Genomic DNA, 25,826 nt, shown 5'->3' on the forward strand with positions numbered 1-25,826 from the left:
GAAGTTTTTTCTTAGCATAGACCTAGGAGGAAGTATAGATGGTCTGGTGACTTTTCTTGACATGAAGGAGCAGATCACAAGTCATGGTTTGGGCTATGAGCCAACAGAAGAGGAAAAAGAGCCAAAGCCTTTTAAGTTCTTGAAAGAGGGGGCAATTACCTTGACATATGATTAGGGGTTACAACATGTGAAAGAATTAGAGCTGAAAATCAGCACTATTGATCTAAAGAGTACATGAAAGCCAAGCACCTAAAGCTACACCCCTAAGGAGTTTGTCTTTTATAATGCTCACAGTAGTGGTACTGATGTTTCCATTTCTAATATACTTGATGCTGATTTTAAGGTGAAGATCAATAATATGACCAGTCCTTCTGCTTACTTGTTTGATGTTTATTCTAATGGGCATATGCATGGCATTCATAATCATTTAGAATCAATTTCTATTAATGCATCAAAATCGATCTTTATTAATTTGGGTACACCAAATAGTCCTAAAGACATTAAGTTAGCTGAAGATTTAACCCAAGAAGAAAGAGATAAATTTATAGCCTTGTTAACAAAGTACCAAGAAGCACATGCCTTGAGTTTAAGATCAAATGGCCGATTCCCAAGCCACGCTGGTGTCCCTATAGGAAAAAGAGTGTCCAAAAGTTGACTTAGCCAGTTATCCTAATGAGGAGTAAAATTTTTGGGACTCCAGAGAAGGGTCATTGAGATTCCTATGGCATTAGAATGCCAAGAAAATAATTAGAAAAATTTTTCAATCGGTACAGACAATTTTGACCCGTTAAGCCGAACGGAGGGCATTTTGGTCATTTCGCCTTCAGAGGCGATTTTTGGCCGACTTTTCCAGTTAACTAAATAATTAATATGACATAAAATATGAATAAATATTACTAAAAATTAAATTGAAATTGAGTAGTGATGAAAAGAAAAGAAAAATAAAAAAAAGGCTCATTTATGACATAATGTGATGTCATTTAAAAAGCTACCACCAATCATATGTAAACAACCAATTAACTAACTAATAAAAGAGATAAATGAAGACCAAAAAAATTAAAAGAACACAGCAGCCATCATCCTCCCCAACAAGCCGAAAACCTTACCCTAGCCAAACCTCCATTAAAACCATCAAAAAGCTTCATTTCTCTCTTGTTTCCACTACTAAACCCTAAACCCCTTTCATTAAAACTTGTCCACTCATCTTGGGAAAGTGTTTGGCAGCCTAGAAAAGGAAAGAAAGTGAAGATTAAACTTGGAAAATTCTGCCCTACAAGAGGTTAGTGCATCTATATACCTAAAATTCTTTAATTTCATGATTAGGGACTTGAATTTAGTAAGAAATTGTAATTTAAATGGACAAAAACTCATGTGTATGTGTATATGAATTTCGGAAGCCCTAAGGAAGGAATGAGTTTGATTGTTTTAATGGAGTTAGAATGAATTAGAGATTATGTTTAAGGTGTATATATACATATATAATGAATGAAAGTGTTTAATTAGGTGTATGGGTGAATTGAAATGGAAATTAGGGTTTTGGGAGTGAAAAATTGGACTTGGCTTATGAAATGATTAACGGACATTCTAATGGTCAATTAGTGACCATTTGAGGCAAGTTAATCATAATTTGAAGTGAACTAAAGTGTTACAAACCCAATTGGTAGGCTGCCTAGTGACAACAGCAATGAGGCTGTGAGTCCAGCCTGTTTGGACTGCCATATCTTTGGCTGTGTAGGTCCAATTGGTGTTTGGCCAATTGGACATGAAACTAGACTTATAATGGCACAATTTTTCTGAAGAAACCATGTCCAAAAGACCAAAGCAAGTGGACCAAAAATTGGCCCCAATCCGGATACCCTGCAACCAGAATCTGCAGAATGACCAAATGAACAGTAACTATTCATTTGTCCATAACTCACTATAGAAATGGTTAATTGACTTGAAATGTTTACCGCAACAACTTAAGACATAGACAAACAACTTTTATGAAGAAACCTACCCCAAATTATGGCCAGAACCCATCCAACAAGGTAGTGGCAGTCACTATTCACTGCACTGTAGATATGGTCAATTCTGCAGTTTTACCATCCGGCCAGCTGTGGTTTTTGGACCATATCTGGAGCTACAAAACTCCAAATGGAGTGATTCAAAAAAATAAATTCAACTAGACAAAATAAGGAACAACTTTCATGTTTACCATTTCCTCAAATTCCCACTGCAACAGTGCCTAATGGAACAGTAAAGTTGGGTTACAAAAACTAAAAATTTTCCTTCCCTTGGTTTAAGCTTAGAAATGGTATTAATGCTTAATGCCAATAAGTTTTCAATGCAAAATGTGGTATGTTGGGAGTGTCAAAACCAATGTACCTATTTTCTATCCAAAAGTCAACATTTTTGTTGACCGATGAGGTGAATAGTGACACCAAAACTTGAAATTCAAAAATTGAAGAATTTAAAAGTATCAAATGCCCTAGTATACCTAACAAGATTGGTTTGGATAGTTTGGCATGCCAATAGGGTTCAGTTAGCAGTACTGCACATGGCATTATGCCATTCTATGATTTTATGGCTTTTAGCCATTTTGATATTGTGTTGAGACTTGGCCTCGTGCCTAATATTATTTACAGCTTGTTAGCTGTTCTGTTGCACACCGGGAAATGCATATGTGACCGATGGTGTGACGGCCCGAGGCACTAGATACCCAGTGCCAGTTTACCCATTTATCCAGTCTAGTCATTCAGTATAGGTTACTTGGGCAACTAAATGAATGAAAATGGACAAAGTTAAAGAAATAAATGAATATAACAGATACAAAACAAGTAAGATATATACATTAAATACATATTTATTTTCTGCTATTTTCTTTTATTTTATTATTGCACCACTAAGCATCATTGCTTAGCGCGTTGCTTTTGCCACGCGTAGGTTCTGGAGATACTGATCGTGAGCCCAGTAGACCGCAGACTGGGTGAGTCCATCCTGCAGCTCTGCACAGTGTCCGTGTCACCTCACCTTCCACAGTGCATTGGTAGGACACTAGGCTTCATTTTGGTATTTTGTAACCAATTTTTATTTTCCTTTGTGTAAATGAAACTTATGTAATGTATTTTGATGTTCATGTAAGTAATAAAGATTTGTCGTTATGTATGGAAAAATCTGAGTATTTATTCATTGCTTATATATGAGTACCCTGAGAAATGATTGATTGAGAAATGTTGTTGAAAAATATTGAGTTTGTGATGACATTGGAGTTTGAGAATGATTGAATACGATTATTGGAAGTGTTTTTCACAGGTTCCGAAAACTGTTTTCTCCATTTTTAGCCGGTACTCTGCCGGATTTTCTATAAAATTTTCAGAACCTCAAATAAATTATAATTTCGATAAATGGCTCAAATATATATTATATTTCACAAGTTATATTCAAAACCATGATAAAAATTAATTAAGGTATAATAGAGTGTGCCGGTACACCGTGTGACATTGCTTACTCGGGTATACTGTACACGGGTAAGGGGTGTCACATTTAGTGGTATCAGAGCACGGTTTAGGCGTTTCTGGGCCTAGATTGAGTCCATACCATGCATTGCATTTGTAATAGTCGAGGTGACACTATTGCAGATCTGTTTGTCTTTCTTATTTTGAATAGGATATGGACCCTACATCTCAGAGGGCAGTCGAGGAGGAAGTGGAGAGTCATGCTCCACCTACAGCAGCTGAGACTGGGGGTATGGGAGAACCTGCTCCGCCAGCTCAAGCAGAGCCTGTTCAGCCTCCACAGGCCATGTTCCAGCAAATGGCCGAATTCTTCAGATAAATGGCTGGGGTAATGCCACCACCACGACCACCACCACCACCAGCTCCACAACCAAAATCACACCTGGAAAGATTAAGAAAATTTGGAGCAGTGGACTTCTTCGGCAAGAGAGAAGACGATTCATTGCGGTAAATTAAAATTGGTTGAACAGAACAGGCAGAGTTTTAAAATAACTCCACTGCACTCCAGAGCAAAACTTGGAATCTGTTGTATCTCTGCTGCAAGACGATGCATATGAATGGTGGGATATTGTGTCCAGTGAAGTACAGCCAGAAATAGTAACTTGGGACTTCTTTCTCTCCGAATTCAAGAAGAAATATGTGGGTATTGTATACCTAGAAGAGAGAAGAAGGGAATTCATTAACCTGAGACAGAGACAGTTGTCAGTGGCCGAATATGAGAAGGAATTCGTTAGATTAAGCCGCTACGGAAGGGAGATAGTCCCTAATGAAGCTGAAAGGTGTAAGAGATTTGAAGAGGGACTAAATGACAACATAAAGATCCAGCTCACTGCCCTGGGAATCACAGAATTTACCAAGTTAGTGGAAGCTGCAATAAAGGTTGAAAAAGTAAGAATCAAGGAGCGCACTGAAGGGATAGACAGCGAGAAGAGGGGCCCGGTCGCCTAGTTCGGGCCTCCTGCATCCGGGAAGAGGTTCAAGGGTTCACCCGCACGAGTTCAGTCAGCCACACGGTCGTGGTCACCTCGGGGCCTGCACCACGCTTTACCCCTAGGAGAGGTCACCCACACCATCGGTGGGCGCTCTCGTGGATGGGGTTCAGGGGACCAGCCCCAGCATCTTCTGCATGTCCACACTGTCTGAAGTGGCACAAGGGGGAGTGTTGGAGAGTGACTGGTGCCTGCTTAAGATGTGGGTATACAGAGCATCAGCTGAGGAACTGTCCACGCAGAACTAATACAGCTGCTCCAACGCAAGCAGACAGACCTGCTCCTGCACCACAAAGGGATAGGAAATTTGGCAAATCTGAGGCAGTGGGATCATCACAGAGGCCTGCATCTGAGCCAGCAGAGAGGCCTGATAACAGACCACCTGCCAGAGCCTATGCCATTAGAGCTCAGGAGGAGCAAGATGCCCCGGATGTCATCAGGGGTATGTTCTCCCTCTACAATACATCTGTGCATGCATTAGTGGATCCAGGATCCACTCATTCATACATCTGCATCAATCTACCCGTAGAAAGGGGGATACTAGTAGGGGAGAGTGACCAAGACATTCTGGTCACTAATCCATTGGGCCACAGTGTAGTGGTGAGCAAAGTATACAAGGGTTGCCCATTAAGGATTCAGAGGTATGAATTCTTGGCAGACCTGATTGAGTTGCCCTTCCACGAGTTTGACGTGATTTTGGGAATGGACTGGTTGTCACGTCATCAGGCAATAGTTGATTGCAAATTGAAGAGAATTTCTTTGAAAACTTCTGAAGGTAATGAGATCACTGTTGTGGGTGAAAGGACAGATTTTCTGTCCAACGTTATCTCAGCCACAGTTGCAAGAAGAATGATGAGAAAAGGCTGTGAAGCCTACCTAGCACATGTGGTGGATACTAGGCAGGCTAAGCCAAACTTGAGTGATATACCCACAGTAAGAGACTTCCTGCAGGTATTTCTGAAGAATTGCCTGGTTTGCCACCGTAAAGGGAAGTTGAATTTGCTATTGAGACAACTGCACAAAGACCCATTTCCATTACTCCTTATAGGATGGCACCCACTGAATTGAGGGAGTTGAAAACTCAGTTGCAAGAGTTGCTTGATAAGGGGTTCATACACCCCAGTGTGTCACCATGGGGAGCTCCAGTGCTGTTTGTAAAGAAGAAGGATGGGACTTTGAGGCTATGCATCGATTACCGGCAGTTGAATAAAGTGACTGTGAAGAACAAATATCCGTTGCCTATAATTGATGATTTGTTTGATCAGTTGAAGGGAGCAGGAGTTTTTTCTAAGATTGATCTCAGATCAGGGCATCATCAGTTGAGGGTGAAGGATGCAGATGTGCCAAAGACTGCATTCAGGACCCGGTATGGGCATTATGAGTTTCTGGTGATGCCCTTTGGCCTAACAAATGCACCAGCGGCATTTATGGACCTTATGAACCGTATCTTCCATCCACACTTAGATCGGTTCGTAGTGGTCTTTATTGATGATATTTTGGTGTATTCCAAGACCAGGGAAGAACATGATGAACATTTGAGGATTGTTCTGCAAACCCTGAGAGAAAAGAAGCTGTATGCTAAGTTGTCCAAATGTGACTTTTGGTTGAATGAGATTGCATTCCTTGGACACATAGTTTCAGCTGATGGGATTAGGGTGGATCCCAAGAAAATAGAAGCAGTGATGGAATGGAAGCCTCCCAGGAATACAACTGAGGTCAGAAGCTTCTTGGGGCTAACTGGGTATTACAGGAGATTTGTGAAGGGATTTTCCTTAATAGCTGCTCCAATGACCAAGTTGTTACACAAGAATGTCAGATTTGACTGGAATGACAAGTGTCAGACCAGTTTTGAGAAGCTGAAGGCTATGTTGACAGAGGCACCAGTGTTAACACGATGTCGTGGAAAGGACTTTGTGGTCTATAGTGATGCCTCTCATAATGGGTTAGGGTGTGTATTGATGCAAGAGGGAAAGGTGGTCGCTTATGCTTCTAGGCAGCTAAGGCCACGTGAACAGAATTACCCTACCCATGATCTAGAGCTTGCATCAATTATCTTCGCACTGAAGATATGGAGGCATTACTTGTATGGTGAAAAGTGCTACATTTACACGGACAACAAAAGCCTGAAATACTTGTCAACCCAGAAGGAGCTCAACCTTAGACAGAGGCGATGGATTGAGTTCCTGAAAGACTATGATTGTGTAATTGACTACCATCCTGGGAAGGAAAATGTAGTTGCTGATGCTTTGAGCAGAAAATCCATGACAACTTTGAGATCATTGAGCTATTTTGGCTGAGTTGCAAGTGAGGCCAAACCTGCTACAGCAGATTTTAGATGGGCAGAAAGTAGATGAGAAGCTAATGGCTATTATGAGCAAAATCTCAAAGGGAAAAGCAACTGATTATGGGGTGAAAGCAGATGGGTGTCTGTATTACAAAGGAAGACTGTGTGTACCAGATAATGGGGAATTGAAGGCCAGTATTCTGAAAGAGGCACATACCAGTGTTTATGCTATGCACCCAGGAAGTACAAAAATGTATCATGATTTGAAGCTTCAGTATTGGTGGCCTGGTATGGAGAAGGACATAGCTGATTATGTGACTAAATGCTTGACATGTCAGCAAGTCAAGGCAGAACATCAAGTTCCATCAGGTTTGCTACAGCCTATACGCATTCCTGAATGGAAATGGGATCGGGTCACCATGGATTTTGTAAGTGGTCTACCTCTCACCCAGAAGAAACATGATGTAGTATGGGTGATAGTGGATAGATTGACTAAGTCAGCACACTTTCTGCCATTTAGGACTGACTATTCACTGGAAAAGTTAGCAGAATTGTATATCAGTGAGATAGTTAGACTGCATGGAATTCCACTTTCCATCATATCTGATCGAGACCCAAGGTTTACATCGAGATTCTGGAAGAAGTTGCATGAATCCTTGGGTACACAACTCCACTTCAGCACAGCTTTCCATCCTCAGACGGATGGGCAATCAGAAAGAGTAATCTAGGTAAACTATTGAAACCAACGGAATTGATATAAATATTGAATTAAAATGATAACAATAACATGAAATATATGTCAGGTCCTTGAGGATATGCTGAGAAGTTGTGTCATTGAGTTTGAGGGAAGTTGGGATAGATACCTCCCACTGGCAAAATTTGCATACAACAATAGCTACCAAGCTAGCATCCAAATGGCCCCGTATGAAGCATTATATGGGAGGAAATGTACAACTCCAATGTGCTGGACTGAATTGGGCGAAGACAAACTGGTGGGGCTAGACCTGGTGAAACAGACTGAGGAGAAAGTGAAACTAATCAAAGCCAATCTGAAGGTTGCCTCAGATAGACAGAAATCTTATGCCGACCTGAAGAGAAAAGAAATAGAATATGTGGTTGGCGACAAAGTGCTCCTCAAGGTGTCATCGTGGAAGAAGGTATTGAGGTTTGGAAGAAAAGGTAAGTTGAGCCCTAGGTTCATTTGCCCATATGAAGTCATTGAACGTGTGGGTCCAGTGGCCTATAGGCTAGCTTTACCACCAGAGCTGGACAAGATCCACAATGTGTTCCACGTGTCCATGCTCAGAAGATACCGCTCAGATCCTTCACATGTCATCTCCAGGAAAGAAATTGAAATACAATCGGATTTGACATATGAAGAAGAACCTATACGGATCCTGGCTAGGGAAGTAAAAGAATTGAGGAACAAACAGATTCCACTGGTGAAAGTGCTTTGGAGGCACCACAACATTGAGGAGGCAACTTGGGAAAGTGAAGAAACGATGAGGCAACAGTTCCCTCAACTGTTTGCATCAGGTAAATTTCGAGGACGAAATTTAAATTAGAGGGGAAGAGTTGTAACACCCTCCCGGTAGCAACTCTGTACATTCTCTTTATTCGTGTGGTGTCGGTCGAACGGCTAGAAACGTTCTGAAAAATATTTAAACTAAAGTTAGGAACCATAATTAACTCAAATATTAATAAGAAAAATTTAGTAAAAATTTTAGAAATAAAATACAACCAAGTTAAATGAGCCGGTGCCCAAGCGATGGGTAACCCAGAGGGAAGTTGCGGTTCTCGCAACTAGGAGCCCTAGACCCGGGGAAAAATTCATAAAATAATTTTTGGGACTCCAGAGAAGGGTCATTGAGGTTCCTATGGCATTAGAATTCCAAGAAAATAATTAGAAAAATTTTCCAATCTGTACAGACAATTTTGACCCGTTAAGCCGAACGGAGGGCATTTTGGTCATTTCGCCTTCAGAGGTGATTTTTGGCCGACTTGTCCAGTTAAGTAAATAATTAATATGACATAAAATATGAATAAACATTACTAAAAATTAAATTGAAATTGAGTAGTGATGAAAAGAAAAGAAAAATAAAAAAAGGCTCATTTATGACATAATGTGATGTCATTTAAAAAGCTACCACCAATCATATGTAAACAACCAATTAACTAACTAATAAAAGAGATAAATGAAGACCAAAAAAATTAAAAAAACACAGCAGCCATCATCCTCCGCAACGAGCCGAAAACCTTGCCCTAGCCAAACCTCCATTAAAACCATCAAAAAGCTTCATTTCTCTCTTGTTTCCACTACTAAACCCTAAACCCCTTTCATTAAAACTTGTCCACTCATCTTGGAAAAGTGTTTGGCCGCCTAGAAAAGGAAAGAAAGTGAAGATTAAACTTGGAAAATTCTGCCCTACAAGAGGTTAGTGCATCTATATACCTAAAACTCTTTAATTTCATGATTAGGGACTTGAATTTAGTAAGAAATTGTAATTTAAATGGACAAAAACTCATGTGTATGTGTACATGAATTTCGGCAGCCCTAAGGAACGAATGAGTTTGATTGTTTTAATGGACTTAGAATGAATTAGAGATTATGTTTAAGGTGTATATATACATATATAATGAATGAAAGTGTTTAATTAGGTGTATGGGTGAATTGAAATGGAAATTAGGGTTTTGGGAGTGAAAAATTGGACTTGCCTTATGAAATGATTAATGGACATTCTAATGGTCAATTAGTGACCATTTGAGGCAAGTTAATCATAATTTGAAGTGAACTAAAGTGTTACAAACCCAATTGGTAGGTCGCTAGTAGTGACAAAGAATGAGGCTGTGAGTCCAGCCTATTTGGACTGCCATATCTTTGGCTGTGTAGGTCCAATTGGTGTTTGGCCAATTGGACATGAAACTAGACTTATAATGGCACAATTTTGCTGAAGAAACCATGTCCAAAAGACCAAAGCAAGAGGACCAAAAATTGGCCCCAATCCGGATACCCTGCAACCAGAATCTGCAGAATGACCAAATGAACAGTGGCCATAACTCACTGTAAAAATGGTCAATTGACCTGAAATTTTACAGCAACAAGCTAAGACATAGACAAAAAACTTTCATGAAGAAACCTACCCCATATTATGGCCAGAACCCATCCAACAAGGCAGTGGCGATCCTTTGTTCCTTTGCTGTAGATATGGTCAATTCTGCAGTTTTGCCATCCGGCCAGCTGTGGTTTTTGGACCTTATCTGGAGCTACAAAACTCCAAATGGAGTGATTCAAAAAATGAAATTCAACTGGACAAAATAAGGAACAACTTTCATGTTTACCATTTCCTCAAATTCCCACTAAAACAGTGCCTAATGGAACAGTAAAGTTGGGTTACAAAAACTGAAAATTTTACTTCCCTTTGTTTAAGCTTAGAAATGGTATTAATGCTTAATGCCAACAAGTTTTCAATGCAAAATGTGGTATGTTGGGAGTGTCAAAACCAATGTACCAATTTTTTATCCAAAAGTCAACATTTTTGTTGACCGATGAGGTGAATAGTGACACCAAAACTTGAAATTCAAAAATTGAAGAATTTAAAAGTATCAAATGCCCTAGTATACCTAACAAGATTGGTTTGGATAGTTTGGCATGCCAATAGGGTTCAGTTAGCGATCGCACATGGCATTATGCCATTCTGTGATTTTATGGCTTTTAGCCATTTTGATATTGTGTTGAGACTTGGCCTCGTGCCTAATATTATTCTGACTTGTTAGCCGCTCATTACCTGGAGATGCATATGTGACCGATGGTGTGGCCCGAGGTACTAGATACCCAGTGCGGTTACCCGTTTATCTAGTCGATCGTTCAAAGATAGGTTACTTGGGCAACTAAATGAATGAAAATGGACAAAGTTAAAGAAATAAATGAATATAACAGATACAAAACAAATAAGACATATACATTAAATACATATTTATTTTCTGCTATTTTCTTTTATTTTATTATTGCACCACTAAGCATCATTGCTTAGCGCATTGCTTTTTCCACGCGTAGGTTCTGGAGATACTGATCGTGAACCCAGTAGACCGTAGACTGGGTGAGTCCATCCTGCAGCTCTGCACAGTGTCCGTGTCACCTCACCTTCCACAGTGCATTGGTAGGACACTAGGCTTCATTTTGGTATTTTGTAACCAATTTTTATTTTCCTTTGTGTAAATGAAACTTATGTAATGTATTTTGATGTTTATGTAAGTAATAAAGATTTGTGGTTATATATGGAAAAATCTGAGTATTTATTCATTGCTTATATATGAGTACCCTGAGAAATGATTGATTGAGAAATGTTGTTAAAAAATATTGAGTTTGTGATGACATTGGAGTTTGAGAATGATTGAATATGATTATTGGAAGTGTTTTTCACAGGTTCCGAAGAACTGTTTTCTCCATTTTTAGCCGGTACTCTGCCGATTTTCTATAAAATTTTCAGAACCTCAAATAAATTATAATTTCGATAAATGGCTCAAATATATATTATATTTCACAAGTTATATTCAAAACCATGATAAAAATTAATTAAGGTATAATAGAGTGTGCCGGTACACCGTGTGACATTGCTTACTCGGGTATACTGTACACGGGTAAGGGGTGTCACAGATCTACAGGCTTTATATCGGTCTGTTGGCAATTGTGCCTAATTACATTTCTGGCTTTAAAAGCCTACCCGCTGGCCTTGTGCCTGACATGACAGATGTAAATTGGATAGACATACGGTTGTCTAACTAGTATACTCTCGTGTATCCAGCCTTATATTCTATTATAGGTTACTTAGGCACTGATATGATTTTAAAAGACTGAGAATGAAACAAATGAATAAATAAGATACTGATAATTAATTTATTTCGAAAGTGCAATAAAAATACAGTTGACCTAGAGTTATCAAATTCCACCTAGAATTATTATTTTTAATTATTTAGTTATTTTTCTTTAAAGTTATGCACCACTAAGCAATTAGCTTAACGTATTGGTTTTTCCATCGCGTAGGTACTGGAGATCAAACACAGCCACAATAGCAATCGTAGCAGTAGTGTTCTGACAGAGTTTTGACAGATCTGCCACAGTCCAGAGTCACCTCAGTATTTTGTATTTATTTTGGTAGGGCCCATGTTATTAGGTATAATATTTTAGTTTATTGTACATAAGTAGATACAGTATAACTCTTTTTGAACATTGTAAATAAATTGTAATTACATTTGGATTATAAATAAAGTTGTGAACTTTTGTATATAAACTTCCATATGAATGATTGAATGAAAAATATATTTTCTTGAAATTGTATAAGCAGAATTGATATGATATGATGTATCTGTAAATATGAGATATGTTAGTAGTATGCCCTAGAGCATATCATTTAGTATGTATCTTGTACATATTTTTATTAATAAAAGGCATTTCCACTTTTCCGTTTACATAATATATTTATGTGTAATAGAAAAGGTCCATTGATATTTTGTTAGAAATATTATTCTTAAGTTGTTAAGAATATGAGTGACAATATTTCTAGCACAAAGTATCATAAATAGGTTCACAATCAAGGATACTTCATAATAAGGACTTGACTTATCCAGAAAGATTGTATTCATGTTTGTTCCCAAGTTATTTATATGAGATATAAATAAGATGGAATGGTGAGTCTCATGCCATATAACAAACATGATAGGCACTTATACATGATAAGTAGGCCGAACCAGTGACACTTATGACAAGCACAAGGAGTTTACTCTTGTCAATGTTTTGTCATAAATCATATCAGTGCATATAATCTTTAGACCTGAGATAGCACGATTATCTTGTATATAGGTAGTTTGAGTTTGATCTGCTTTCATACTTGTCTTGTGTATGGGTATATGGGCATGTGTTGGCTCCTACTAGTTATATATGGAGGTAGGTGTTGATCAAGATGGAATCTTTTCCTCTATTTAATTAGATTTAAAATCCTTTGTTCTTTTTATTTTTCTTGATTTTTCTAGTTACTGTCCAGGACAGATAGTTTTATTCAGTAAAGAGTTTATTATTAGAAAATTCTTTTAATCAAGAACTGGAATTAAAAGAGAAAATAATATTCATAGCAAATGGAGTTTGACATAAACCATGACTCGGCTTGAGTTGGGATTTTGTATGAGAGAGATTCTAGTGCATGGTAACATATGATTATAGGTTCATTTAAGGTAAACCTTATTACTAATTGGGTGGCTATGGCATGCTATGCTAGGTGTTAACCATGGTCTATGAGGTTCATAAAATGATTTAGAGAAATCATTTATGGTAAGAAAGAGTTCTAATGATATTAAGAGTTGATATCATGTCTCATTGCCAATTAGTGATGAGCCTAGTAAGTCACACACATACACAAGTTATCACCTATTTAAATATGATTTAATTAATTAATTAAAGAGTTTAATTGATTAATTAAATAGGTTTGGTTTGCAATTAGATTGCAAAGTCCCTAGCATGACTTGAAACCAAATCTAGATTATTGGATGTATAATATAAGTTAAATTTATATTTAAAGTGTTTAAATATGAATTTAATTAATGAGAAATTAATTAATAGAGATTAATTAATAAATTTATATTTGATATAAATTAATTAGAAGAAGAAAATAATTATTTTGGGTTAAAAACTCAAAATTAAGACACAGGGGCATTTTGGTCATTTTGCAGTGTGACACGTGGCACCATGAGATGGTGACACATGGCATAACACATAAGCTTGCCAAATGTTTTTTAATCATGTAAGATGATTAAAATCAAGATTAAATATATGTTTGACACTTGGCACATTGTGATTGGGTCACTTAAACCTAGAGCTAATCAAAGGGTGACATGTGGCAAGGGTTTAATGTGTTAACCTAGCTATTTAAGTGTTGTTATAAGAAAATAAAACACAACCAGCAGCCACACTCCTTTGTCACGCCACTTTGAGGGTTTTCATCTCTTCTTCTTCATCTCTTATCAATTCAAAGAGATTAGCCATCAATCTCTTGAATTAAGAACACTAGAAATTGTTTCTAGTGTCCTATTTACATCTCTAATCTCTTAAAAGGCAGAACTTGAATTTCTAATTAATAGAAAAGGCTTTAGAAGCTGTTCAAGGGCTGCCATAGGTGTTCTTGGTGTGGACAAGCTAGAGGACAACATCCGGTGTCACGAAGACAAATCTCAAAGCGCAGACACGATTGCATCAAGAGGTTAGTGTAATCGTTCTTGATTTAATCTAGGGTTCTGAAATTAATCTGATTAATTTTAAAATCTTAAATGGCAAATACAGATCCAAAAACATATTAAAAGAGTTTTAATATGTTGTTTATCATTGAAATCAAATAGACAAAAATAAATCTTGCATGATGCATGTGACCCTAGGTGAAAATTTTTGAATTCAATGGTATAAACTTGTGTTTTTCACGCTTCCGTTCCTTCAATTGGTATCAGAGCCACTATATTTGCCATTTAGATTGTTTATTATATGATTTAATTGTGTGTTTGATCATGAGATCAAAAGTTCATTGCTGGTTGCAAAGCAAGTTGGCGGCATACTTAAAAAAACACCATCAATGGTGCGCATGGTTTGGCTTCCATGGGTGGTTTAAGGTTTGGCTTTTAATTCTGCAATTGTTGTATGATCTAAGGCCTATTCTTTGACTAATTAAAGTGTTTAATTAGTAGTTTATATCACACTATTAAATTATGATTCAAATCAGAATTTTAAAAATTGTTTGAATGTGATTCAAATCTGAATTTAAAAAGTTGTTTGAATGTGATTCAAATCTGAATTTTTAAAGTTGTTTGAATCATATTTAAATCTGATTTTTTAAATTTGATTGAATAAAATTCAGATCTGATTTTTTAAAAAAATGTTTGAATGTGATTCAAATATGATTTTTAAAAAAATGTTTGAATGTGATTCAAATCTGAATTTTTGAAGTTGTTTGAATGTGATTCAAATCTGAATTTTTAAATTTGTTTGAATGAGATTCAAATCTGAATTTTTAAATTTATTTGAATCATATTCAAATCTGGATTTTTAAGTTGAATATGAGATATTCAATTTAATTTAAGTATGTATGTTTTATTTAATTGTTAAATAGTGATATGCATGATGGATGATCATGGACTATAAAAGACCAATGTGATTGGATTTATTTCTTTTATGTTTCTTTGGGATTGTAAATTAATTAATTTATTTTAATTTATTTTGGGCACGTATTATTAAGTTTGTAATAATTTTTGGGTTGTAATTTCATTTATTTAAGTTCTTGTAAATTCGCCTTGGTATGCCAAGTATTACTATGTAATATTGGATTGCAAGAAGTTCAAGGAGGTCAAGAGCTTTGGTGGGACCAGTGGGAGGAATTCAAGATCAAGTGTTGATTATGTACTCCTTCAGCAACTCTTGTAAAATGAATGAATGAAATGCACCTAGGAATGCCCTGATTCAATTCTTGGTGGCTCAGAATTGAATCCCTTAGAAAGTCCATGATCATACCATATTTACTGCTTATCCATGAATGCATGAGATGTATGGGAATGTATGTAATTATATGATATATGCATGCTAAATGGATAATGTGCAAAGTGAGACCTTAATAGTAAATAGAATGACCATAAAATCTTCCAAACAAATGATTAAGTTGGAAATGCTATAATTAAAGTAATTATAACATAGGCCCTCCATTGGGGCAATTATTTTAAGAAATTTTAAATAGTTGCATAAGATGCAATTTATTTAAGAGATTTTCTTAAGAATAATTGTTAAGCATGAGATGTTGTAAATATGTAAATGGTTTAGTGGCCAATATTGGATGTACCTGAGGATGTTAAAATTATTTGCATAATTACTGGCTCAATGGGATCAACTTAACTAATGCAAGATAAGTCAATAATGGATGTACCTGAGATTTTGAGCATTAGGGGCTAGGTAAAGGATTGAACCTCACATGAGATGTGATGGGCAAAGAGTTGCTCACTTATAGTTTATTGTAATTCAAATAATGGATGTACCTGAGGATGATCAATAGAATTATAAGAATTCAATCACCTACTAGAAATCCATCCAACTAGGATTTCCGTTTTCTACTTTGGAAGTGTAGGATTCGCTAAGTTAGTGGGAGGACCAATTTGATTAAAAGACCATAATCATTTTGGTTAATTACATGATACATTTACTAATTAATCTGGTTATTTTCTGCAGTTAATTTTCTGATAAAAATGAGCACAAAACAACCACCACCATCCAATATCCTTGCAAGCATACTTGATCACAATAGGTTGACAGGACCTAATCTGTCTGATTGGCTAAGAAATTTGAAACTTGTCCTGAACCTTGAACATATAGGATATGTTCTAGATTCAAATGTTCCTGGTCCCTTACCTCCAGAGGCCACACAAGAGGAACATGAAACTTTGGACAAGTGGAAAGAGCATGATATGAGAGATAAGTGTTACATGCTTGCTTCCATGAGTAATGAGTTACAGAAGCAACATGAGAACATGCAGAGTGCGAGTGAGATCCTCCTTCACCTACAAGAGTTGTATGGTGAGCACAGCAGGAATGCTAGGTATGAGATATCTAGGTAGCTGTTCCGCATGAGGATGTCTGAGGGACAGAATGTTGGGGATCACGTCCATAAGATTATTCGGCTGATTGAGTAGTTGGAATATCTTGACTTCAACATGGATTTCCAACTACAGACGGATTTGATCCTTCAGTCCCTTCCTGAGTCTTTTGGAAATTTTGTGACAAATTTCCATATGACTAAACAGGAATGCACCTTAGCTGGTTTACTCAACATGCTGGTTATTGCCCAAAAGAATATGCCGGGCAATAAAGGAAAAGAGGTAGCTTTGGTTGCATCTTCTTCTGCTGGAAAGTCCAACAAGAAGAAGGGCAATAAGAAAAAGAAACCTCAGATTCCTGGTCCTTCTAAGAAAATAGCTAAATAGAAAAGGAAGACTAAAGCTGATGAAGGCAAAGGAAAGTGTTTCCACTGCCAACAGGAAAGTGTTTCCATTGCCAATAGGAAAGTGTTTCCATTGCCAGTAAGAAAGTGTTTCCACTGGCTAGAGTATAGCAATCTAAAAGAATGCAATGCCATGGTGAAAACCAACTCAAGTTCAAAATATATTTGGCACTTAAGGTTATGTCATGTTGCAGAAGATAGGATTGCAAAGCCGAGAAAATGGGGATTCTATCCTCATTGGGCTCTGAGCCTACTCCAACTTGTGAATCTTGCCTTGTGGCAAAATGACTAGATCACCCTTTATTGGACAGGCTAAGAGCTGAAAATATTTTAGAGCTAATACATAGTGATGTATGTGGTCCATTTAAAGAAATGGCTAGAGGGGTTTTCATTATTTTATTACCTTTATCGATGATAAATCAAGGTTTGGGTATTTGTATTTGATGAAATACAAACATGAATCTTTGAAAAGTTCAAAGAATTTAAATCAAGTAGAAAATCAAGCGTAAAATAATATTAAAGCTCTTCGATCGATCGTGGAGGTGAATATTTGAGTACCGAATTTGATGAATACTTGAGAGAGCATGGCATTGTTTCTCACCGACTCTCCAGAACGCCACACTGAATGGTGTATCCGAAGGAGAAATCGTACCTTATTGGATATGGTACGTATGATGAGCTATCTTGATATGTCAATCTTCTTTGGGGATTTGCATTAGAATCAACTTTGTATATTCTGAATAGGATTCCATCAAAATCGCTTTCTTCCACACCTTATGAGATATGGCATGGAAGAAAACCAAGTCTTAAGCATGTTAAGATTTGGGGTTGTCCAAATTATATCAAAAGCTGAACACTGATAAATTGGAGACCAGATCAGAAAAAGGTCGATTTGTTGGATATCCAAAAGATAGTTTTGGATATTATTTTATTTGCCTACTTCACAAAAGGTTGTTATAAGTAGAGATGCCACATTTCTTGAACAACAGTTTGTTCATGAAGGAGGCAAAGGAAGGCAAATAGAGTTAGAATTGGAGAATTCTGACCAACCAACAGATCAGATGGAAATAGATCCATCTAGTCAACCAATACCCGTTGATGAAACATCTACAGCTGTTCCTCGTAGAACAACCAGGGTATCTCACCCACCAGTGAGATATGGTTTTCTTCATGAAGAAGAGTAAGAGTTGTCTACTCATGAAGAAGTAGATCATGGAGATGATCCACTTACCTATGAAGAAGCTATATCAGATATAGACTCTTCAAAATGGATTGATGCTATGAAATCCGAGATTGATTCCATGTATAAGAATCAAGTTTGGGATCTTGTTGACCCACCTGAAGGTATTATACCTATAGGGAACAAATGGGTTTTCAAGAAGAAAATTGGTTCTGATGGAAAGGTAGAGACCTATAAGGCAAGGCTAGTAGCGAAAGGGTTTCGCCAAAGGCAAGGAATCGACTATGAGGAGACTTTCTCGCCTGTTGCCATGCTTAAATCAATTAGGATTTTATTAGCAATAGCTGCGTACTATGATTATGAGATTTGGCAGATGGATGTCAAAACAGCTTTTCTCAATGGATACATTGAAGAAAACATTTTCATGGAACAACCTAAGGGATTTGAATCCCAAAATGGTTCCAAGGTATGCAAGCTAAAGCGATCCATTTATGGGTTGAAACAAGCTTCGAGGAGTTGGAACATCCATTTTGATGAAGCCATTAAATCCTTTGGTTTTATCAAAAATGAGGATGAGCCATGTGTATATAAGAAGGTTAGTGACAGTGCTATCACTTTCCTTGTCTTATATATGGATGACATACTGTTGATGGGTAATGACACAGGTATGTTGACGACTATAAAGGCATGGTTGTCAAATGCATTCTCCATGAAAGACTTAGGGGAGGCAACCTATATTCTTGGGATTCGCATCTATAGAGATAAAGCGAAAAGAATAATTGGTTTATCCCAAAGTCTATACTTGGAAAAGGTGTTAAAGAGGTTTAACATGCTTGATTCCAAGAGAGGATTATTACCAGTGAGACATGGTATCCATCTTTCTAAAGAGATGTCTCCAAAGACACCTGAAGAAAGAGATAAGATGGCCAGGATTCCATATGCTTCGGCTATTGGAAGTTTAATGTATGCAATGTTGTGTACTAGGCCGGATATCGCATATGCTGTTAGTTACACTAGCAGGTATCAATCCAATCCAGGTTTGGAACATCGATAGTCATCAAGAATATCCTTAAGTACTTGAGAAGAACTAAGGATTTATTCTTGATTTATGGAGGTGGAGACTTGCAATTGGATGGTTATACTGATTCTGATTTCCAATCAGATATTGATGATAGAAAGTCTACCTCTAGATATGTGTTCATTTGTAATGGAGGTGCAGTCAGTTGGAAGAGTTCCAAACAGAGCACGACTGCAGATTCCACTACAGAGGCTGAAAAGGAAGCTGTTTGGATAAAGAAGTTCGTGACAGAACTTACAGTAGTTCCTTCCATTGAGTCAGCAGTTCCACTACACTGTGACAACAATGGAGCAGTCATACAGGCTAAGGAACTAAGGTCTCACCCAAAATCCAAACACATAAAAAGGCACTACCACATTATCAGAGATATAGTTGGGCAAGGCGATTTAGCCATGCAAAAAATAGCATCAGCTGAAAATCCAGCTGATCCATTCACTAAGACTATGTCACAGACTCAGTTAGACCGACATCTTGAGAAGATAGGTCTAAGATATTGTAATGAATGGCTCTAGTGCTAGTGGGAGATTGTTAGTAGTATGCCCTAGAGCATATCATTTAGTATGTATCTTGTACATATTTTTATTAATAAAAGGCATTTCCACTTTTCCGTTTACATAATATATTTATGTGTAATAGAAAAGGTCCATTGATATTTTGTTAGAAATATTATTCTTAAGTTGTTAAGAATATGAGTGACAATATTTCTAGCACAAAGTATCATAAATAGGTTCACAATCAAGGATACTTCATAATAAGGACATGACTTATCCAGAAAGATTGTATCATGTTTGTTCCCAAGTTATTTATATGAGATATAAATAAGATGGAATGGTGAGTCTCATGCCATATAACAAACATGATAGGCACTTATACATGATAAGTAGGTCGAACCAGTGACACTTATGACAAGCACATGGAGTTTACTCTTGTCAATGTTTTGTCATAAATCATATCAGTGCATATAATCTTTAGACCTGAGATAGCACAGTTATCTTGTATATAGGTAGTTTGAGTTTGATACTGCTTTCATACTTGTACTGTGTATGGGTATATGGGCATGTGTTGGCTCCTACTAGTTATATATGGAGGTAGGTGTTGATCAAGATGGAATCTGTTCCTCTAAGTAAATAGAGATAAAATCCTATGTTCATTTAATTGTTCTTGATGTTTCAAGTTCCTGGCCAGGACAGATAGATTTATTCAGAAAAGAGTTTCTATTGAGAAAATCTTTTTAATCAAGAACTGGAATTAAAAGAGAACATAATATTCATAGCAAATGGAGTTTGACATAAACCATGACTCCAGCTTGAGTTGGGATTTTGTAACAGAGAGATTCTAGTGCATGGTAACATATGATTATAGGTTCATTTAAGGTAAACCTTATTACTAATTGGGTTGCTATGGCATGCTATGCTAGGTGTTAACCATGGTCTATGAGGTTCATAAAATGATTTAGAGAAATCATTTATGGTAAGAAAGAGTTCTAATGATATTAAGAGTTGATATCATGTCTCATTGCCAATTAGTGATGAGCCTAGTAAGTCACACACATACACAAGTTATCACCTATTTAAATATGATTTAATTAATTAATTAAAGAGTTTAATTGATTAATTAAATAGGTTTGGTTTGCAATTAGATTGCAAAGTCCCTAGCATGACTTGAAACCAAATCTAGATTATTGGATGTATAATATAAGTTAAATTTATATTTAAAGTGTTTAAATATGAATTTAATTAATGAGAAATTAATTAATAGAGATTAATTAATTAATTTATATTTGATATAAATTAATTAGAAGAAGAAAATAATTATTTTGGGTTAAGAACTCAAAATTAAGACACAGGGGCATTTTGGTCATTTTGCAGTGTGACACGTGGCACCATGAGATGGTGACACATGGCATAACACATAAGCTTGCCAAATGTTTTTTAATCATGTAAGATGATTAAAATCAAGATTAAATATAGGTTTGACACTTGGTACAATGTGATTGGGTCACTTAAACCTAGAGCTAATCAAAGGGTGACATATGGCAAGGGTTTAATGTGTTAACCTAGCTATTTAAGTGTTGTTATAAGAAAATAAAACACAACCAGCAGCCACACTCCTTTGTCACGCCACTTTGAGGGTTTTCATCTCTTCTTCTTCATCTCTTATCAATTCAAAGAGATTAGCCATCAATCTCTTGAATTAAGAACACTAGAAATTGTTTCTAGTGTCCTGTTTACATCTCTAATCTCTTAAAAGGCAGAACTTGAATTTCTAATTAATAGAAAAGGCTTTAGAAGCTGTTCAAGGGCTGCCATAGGTGTTCTTGGTGTGGACAAGCTAGAGGGACAACATCTGGTGTCCTGAAGACGAATCTCAAAGGCGCAGACACGCTGCAGTGCATCAAGAGGTTAGTGTAATCGTTCTTGATTTAATCTAGGGTTCTAAAATTAATCTGATTAATTTTAAAATCTTAAATGGCAAATACAGATCCAAAAACATATTAAAAGAGTTTTAATATGTTGTTTATCATTGAAATCAAATAGATAAAAATAAATCTTGCATGATGCATGTGACCCTAGGTGAAAATTTTTGAATTCAATGGTATAAACTTGTGTTTTTCACGCTTCCGTTCCTTCAAGATAGACATGAAATTGTTTTTAATAGGTAAATAGTGAAACCAGCCAGATGGTAATAAATCAGAGGAGGCTCTGCCCAGGTTTTCACAGAAATAATTTGTGATAAAAAAAAAATTTTACCACATGTTTTCTATGAAATTTAAAATTAACAATGGACAGGACAAGATAAGATAGGGTGCTCCGACACTGAATGTAGCATGCTTTACTCGGCTACACTGTAGACGGGTAAAGGGTATCACATACTGAGATAGCTCCACTACACACCAGAGCAAAACCTAGAGGGTGCTGTCCCTATGTCACACCCTACCCCTCCGTAAAGCACAATATGATCCTGTAGTATACCTAATGAATTACCAACTTCGTCTACTGATAACCTATTAAATACACTACAAGGGATTTTAAAACTTTTCTTACTTCTTTTACAGTGGTGAGCACTATTTACAGGTGTTATTTTTTTTTTTTTTTGAACTGAAGTGAAATAGCTAGCACATTTCAAGAATTAACAATTTCTGCAAAAATTTTGACAGAGTGCCATCTATATTTTGAATAAAATAGTTCTTCAAAAACCTGTAAAAAGAACTTCCAATATTTTATTCAATCCCCAAACTCCAATATTCAATCAACACAATAAGTTTCTCAACAATTGCCAACTCAAATGCACAATAATTTTTTTCAGTACTTTCAAAAGCTGGAATAAAATAAATATATCACAATATTTACAAGTCAAAATAATTTACAAATATAATTTACAACTTCAATGTATAATTTTAATTTACAACTGCTCAAAACTAAGAACACCATATACATACAGTGAACATACATTACAATACAAAATGCAAAATATGGTATACTCAATATACCCGATGAACTCTCAATGAAGCACTAGCAGCCTAGTCTGCTGCCTTGTCAGTTTGTCTACCTGCGACAGTAATGAAAAGCTATCGCTGAGCCAATGTCTCAGTGGTGCACAACATTAACAAAATACAACTTTAAATCACAAATTATAAGTCATATAAATAATGGATACTTAAAACCATAGTTAAATTCAAAAGACAGTGAATGTCAATAAGAATTTAAACTCCATTTCACAATATCACAATAAATATCAATAGATCACAAACACACAGAGCTTAATCATGTTGCCAAAGTTCAATTCATCCCAAAAGCTTATGGCTAGTGAGGAATTCAATTCATCCTAAAAGCCGATGGCTAGTGAGGAATAACATAGCTAGCTAGCAATAATATGAGTACTCATTCTATTCGTCCTCAACAGGCACACATCTCAACACTTTAGCAAGAGAGGGAATTCAATTCATCCCACTAGACAAGCTAGCAAGGAATTCAATCAATATACATGATAGCTGTGGTTTCAAACCATTTACAATGCTTTTCAATCAATAAGTATCCATCAAATATCATTCAAACAATTTTTCACAATTTAAAACAATGATATACAAATAGTCATAATTTATTTCAATTGAAAATTCAAAAGAAATAACTGTTGTGCACAAACCTCTGATAATTGTCTCTTGGCCCTGACTCAGTGTTTCCTTCCCCTTCCCTAAGTCTTTGCTAACTGAAACACACAATTTGAAGTGTTTTAGTATTCATTTAAACTGGCTCTAACAATAAGGCTTAATAATTAATTTATTGAATTCTATTCTTTTCCTTAGTCAACCTAAATTGTTGACCCTCCCTGTAGCAATTTTGTACATTCTATTGTTCCGGTGATTGGTGTCGGTCCGGACAGCTAGAACGTCTAGAAAAATATTTAAACTAAAGTGAGGAACCATAATTAACTCAAATATTAATAACAAAAATTTAGAAAAAATTTTAGAAATGAAATACAACCAAGTTAAATGAGCCGGTGCCCAAGTAATGGGTAACCTAGTGAGAAGTTGCGGTTCTCGCAACTAGGAGCCCTAGACCCGGGGGAAAAAATTATAAAATAATTTTTGGGACGGCAAAGAAGGGTCATTGAGGTTCTTATGGCATTAGAATTCCAAGAAAATGCTTAGAAAAATTTTTCAATCGATACAGACAATTTTAGTCTGTTAAGCCAAACGGAGGGCATTTTGGTCATTTCGCCTTCAGAGGTAATTTTTGGCCGACTTGTCCAGTTAAGTAAATAATTATTATGACATAAAATGTAAATAAACATTACTAAAAATTAAATTGAAAATGAGTAGAGATGAAAAGAAAAGAAAATGAAAGAAAATACCTAATAATGACATCATATGATGTCATTAAAAACCTATCCACCAATCACAATTAAGCACCACTTAAATTAACCTATTAAAGAGGATAATTGAGAGAAAGAAAAACAAAAGCCATCTGCTCTTCCTCACCCAAAAACCAGACGTTACACTCTCTCCCAAACCCATTCCTCCATGGAAGCTTAATGGAAGCTTGAGATAACCCACCAAATCACCTTGAAACCACAACCTTGCTTCACTAAAAATTGATTTTGCAACTTGAACAACCTCTAGCTAGCAAAAAGAAGAAGGAAGAAGGGAGTTTTGGAGACTTGGAAAAGTTAGCAAAAGAGGTTAGTGCCCAATTTATTCTCTCTCTCACTCAATTCATGTTTAAGGACATGATTTAAGTTGAAATTGTAAGTTTAATGCATAAATTGAACTTTGAGAACTTAGAGACTTGAACAAAATTAGGGTTTGCTCATGAAATGGTATATGAACATTGTAATGGTCAATTAGTGACCATTTGAATGTGTGTGAGAAGGGAATAAGGTGAGTTGAGGCTTGGCATTTGTGTATGGGTGGGCTACCCATGGTGACCTGCAGAATTGGATATGAGTCTAGCAGGTTTGGGCAGCCATAACTTGAATTTTAGAGGTTCAATTGGTGTTTGGACAATTGGACATGAAACTAGACACATAATGGCACAACTTTGGTGAAGAAACCATGCCCATAAGACCAAACTAAGTAGACCAAAAGCTTGCCCCAATCTGGGTGACCAGCAGTCTGTTTCTGCAGAATGACCAAATGAACAGTGATTGTTCATTTGGCCATAACTCAGTGTAGAATTGTCCAATTGACCTGAAATTTTACCAGCAACAAGTTGAGATATAGAACAACAACTTTCATGAAGAAACCTAACCCAAATTATGACCAGAACCCATCCAACAAGGGAGTTGCAGTCACTATTCACTGCACTGTACATATGGTCAGTCCAGAAAAATTCCAATCCGGCCAGTTGTGGTTTTTGGACCATAACTTGAGCTATAAAACTCCAAATGGAGTGATTCAAAAAAGGAAATTCAACTAGACAAAATAAAGAACAACTCTCATTGATCATTTTACCAAATTCCCACTGCAAAAATGACTAACAAAACAGTAAAGATAAGGTATCAAAACTGAAAATTCTGCTCCATTAACTTTAAGCTTAGAAATGGTATTGGCAACTAATACCAACAAATTTTGAATGCAAAATGTGGTATGTTGGGAGTATTAAAACCAATGTACCTATTTTCTATGCAAAAGTCAACATTTTGGTTGACTAATGAAGTGAATAGTAACACCAAAGCTTAAAAGTCAAAAATTGTAAAACTCAAAAGTGTAAAATGCCCTAGTATACCTAACAAGATTGGTTTGGATAGCTTGGCATGCCAATAGGGTACAGTTAGCAGTACTGCACATGGCATTATGCCATTCTGTGATTTCATGGCTTTTAGCCATTCTGACATTATGTTGATACTTGGCCTTGTGCCTAATGTTATTACAGCCTATTAGCTGTTCTGTTGCACACCGGGAGACACATATGTGACCGATGGTGTGACGGCCCGAGGTACTTGATACCCAGTGCCAGTTTACCCGTTTATCCAGTCCAGTCATCCAGTATAGGTTACTTGAGCAACCAAAAATGAAAGTGGATAAATTTAATAAAATAATGAATATAACAAGTACAAAATAAGTAAGACTACAAATACTCATCGAAAATTTATTTGCAATAAGACATCAATACATTCACTGCATATTTATTTTCTGTTATTTCTTTTTATTTTATTATTGGCACCACTAAGCATTATTGCTTAGCGCGTTGCTTTTGCCACGCGTAGGTTCTGGAGATACTGACCAAGAGCCCAGAGAGACCACGTGATCGGGTGAGACCTCCTGTGCACTGCATAGTGTCCGT

Source organism: Hevea brasiliensis, chromosome 8 (genome assembly GCF_030052815.1).
Source record: "Hevea brasiliensis isolate MT/VB/25A 57/8 chromosome 8, ASM3005281v1, whole genome shotgun sequence".
NCBI lineage: Eukaryota > Viridiplantae > Streptophyta > Magnoliopsida > Malpighiales > Euphorbiaceae > Hevea > Hevea brasiliensis.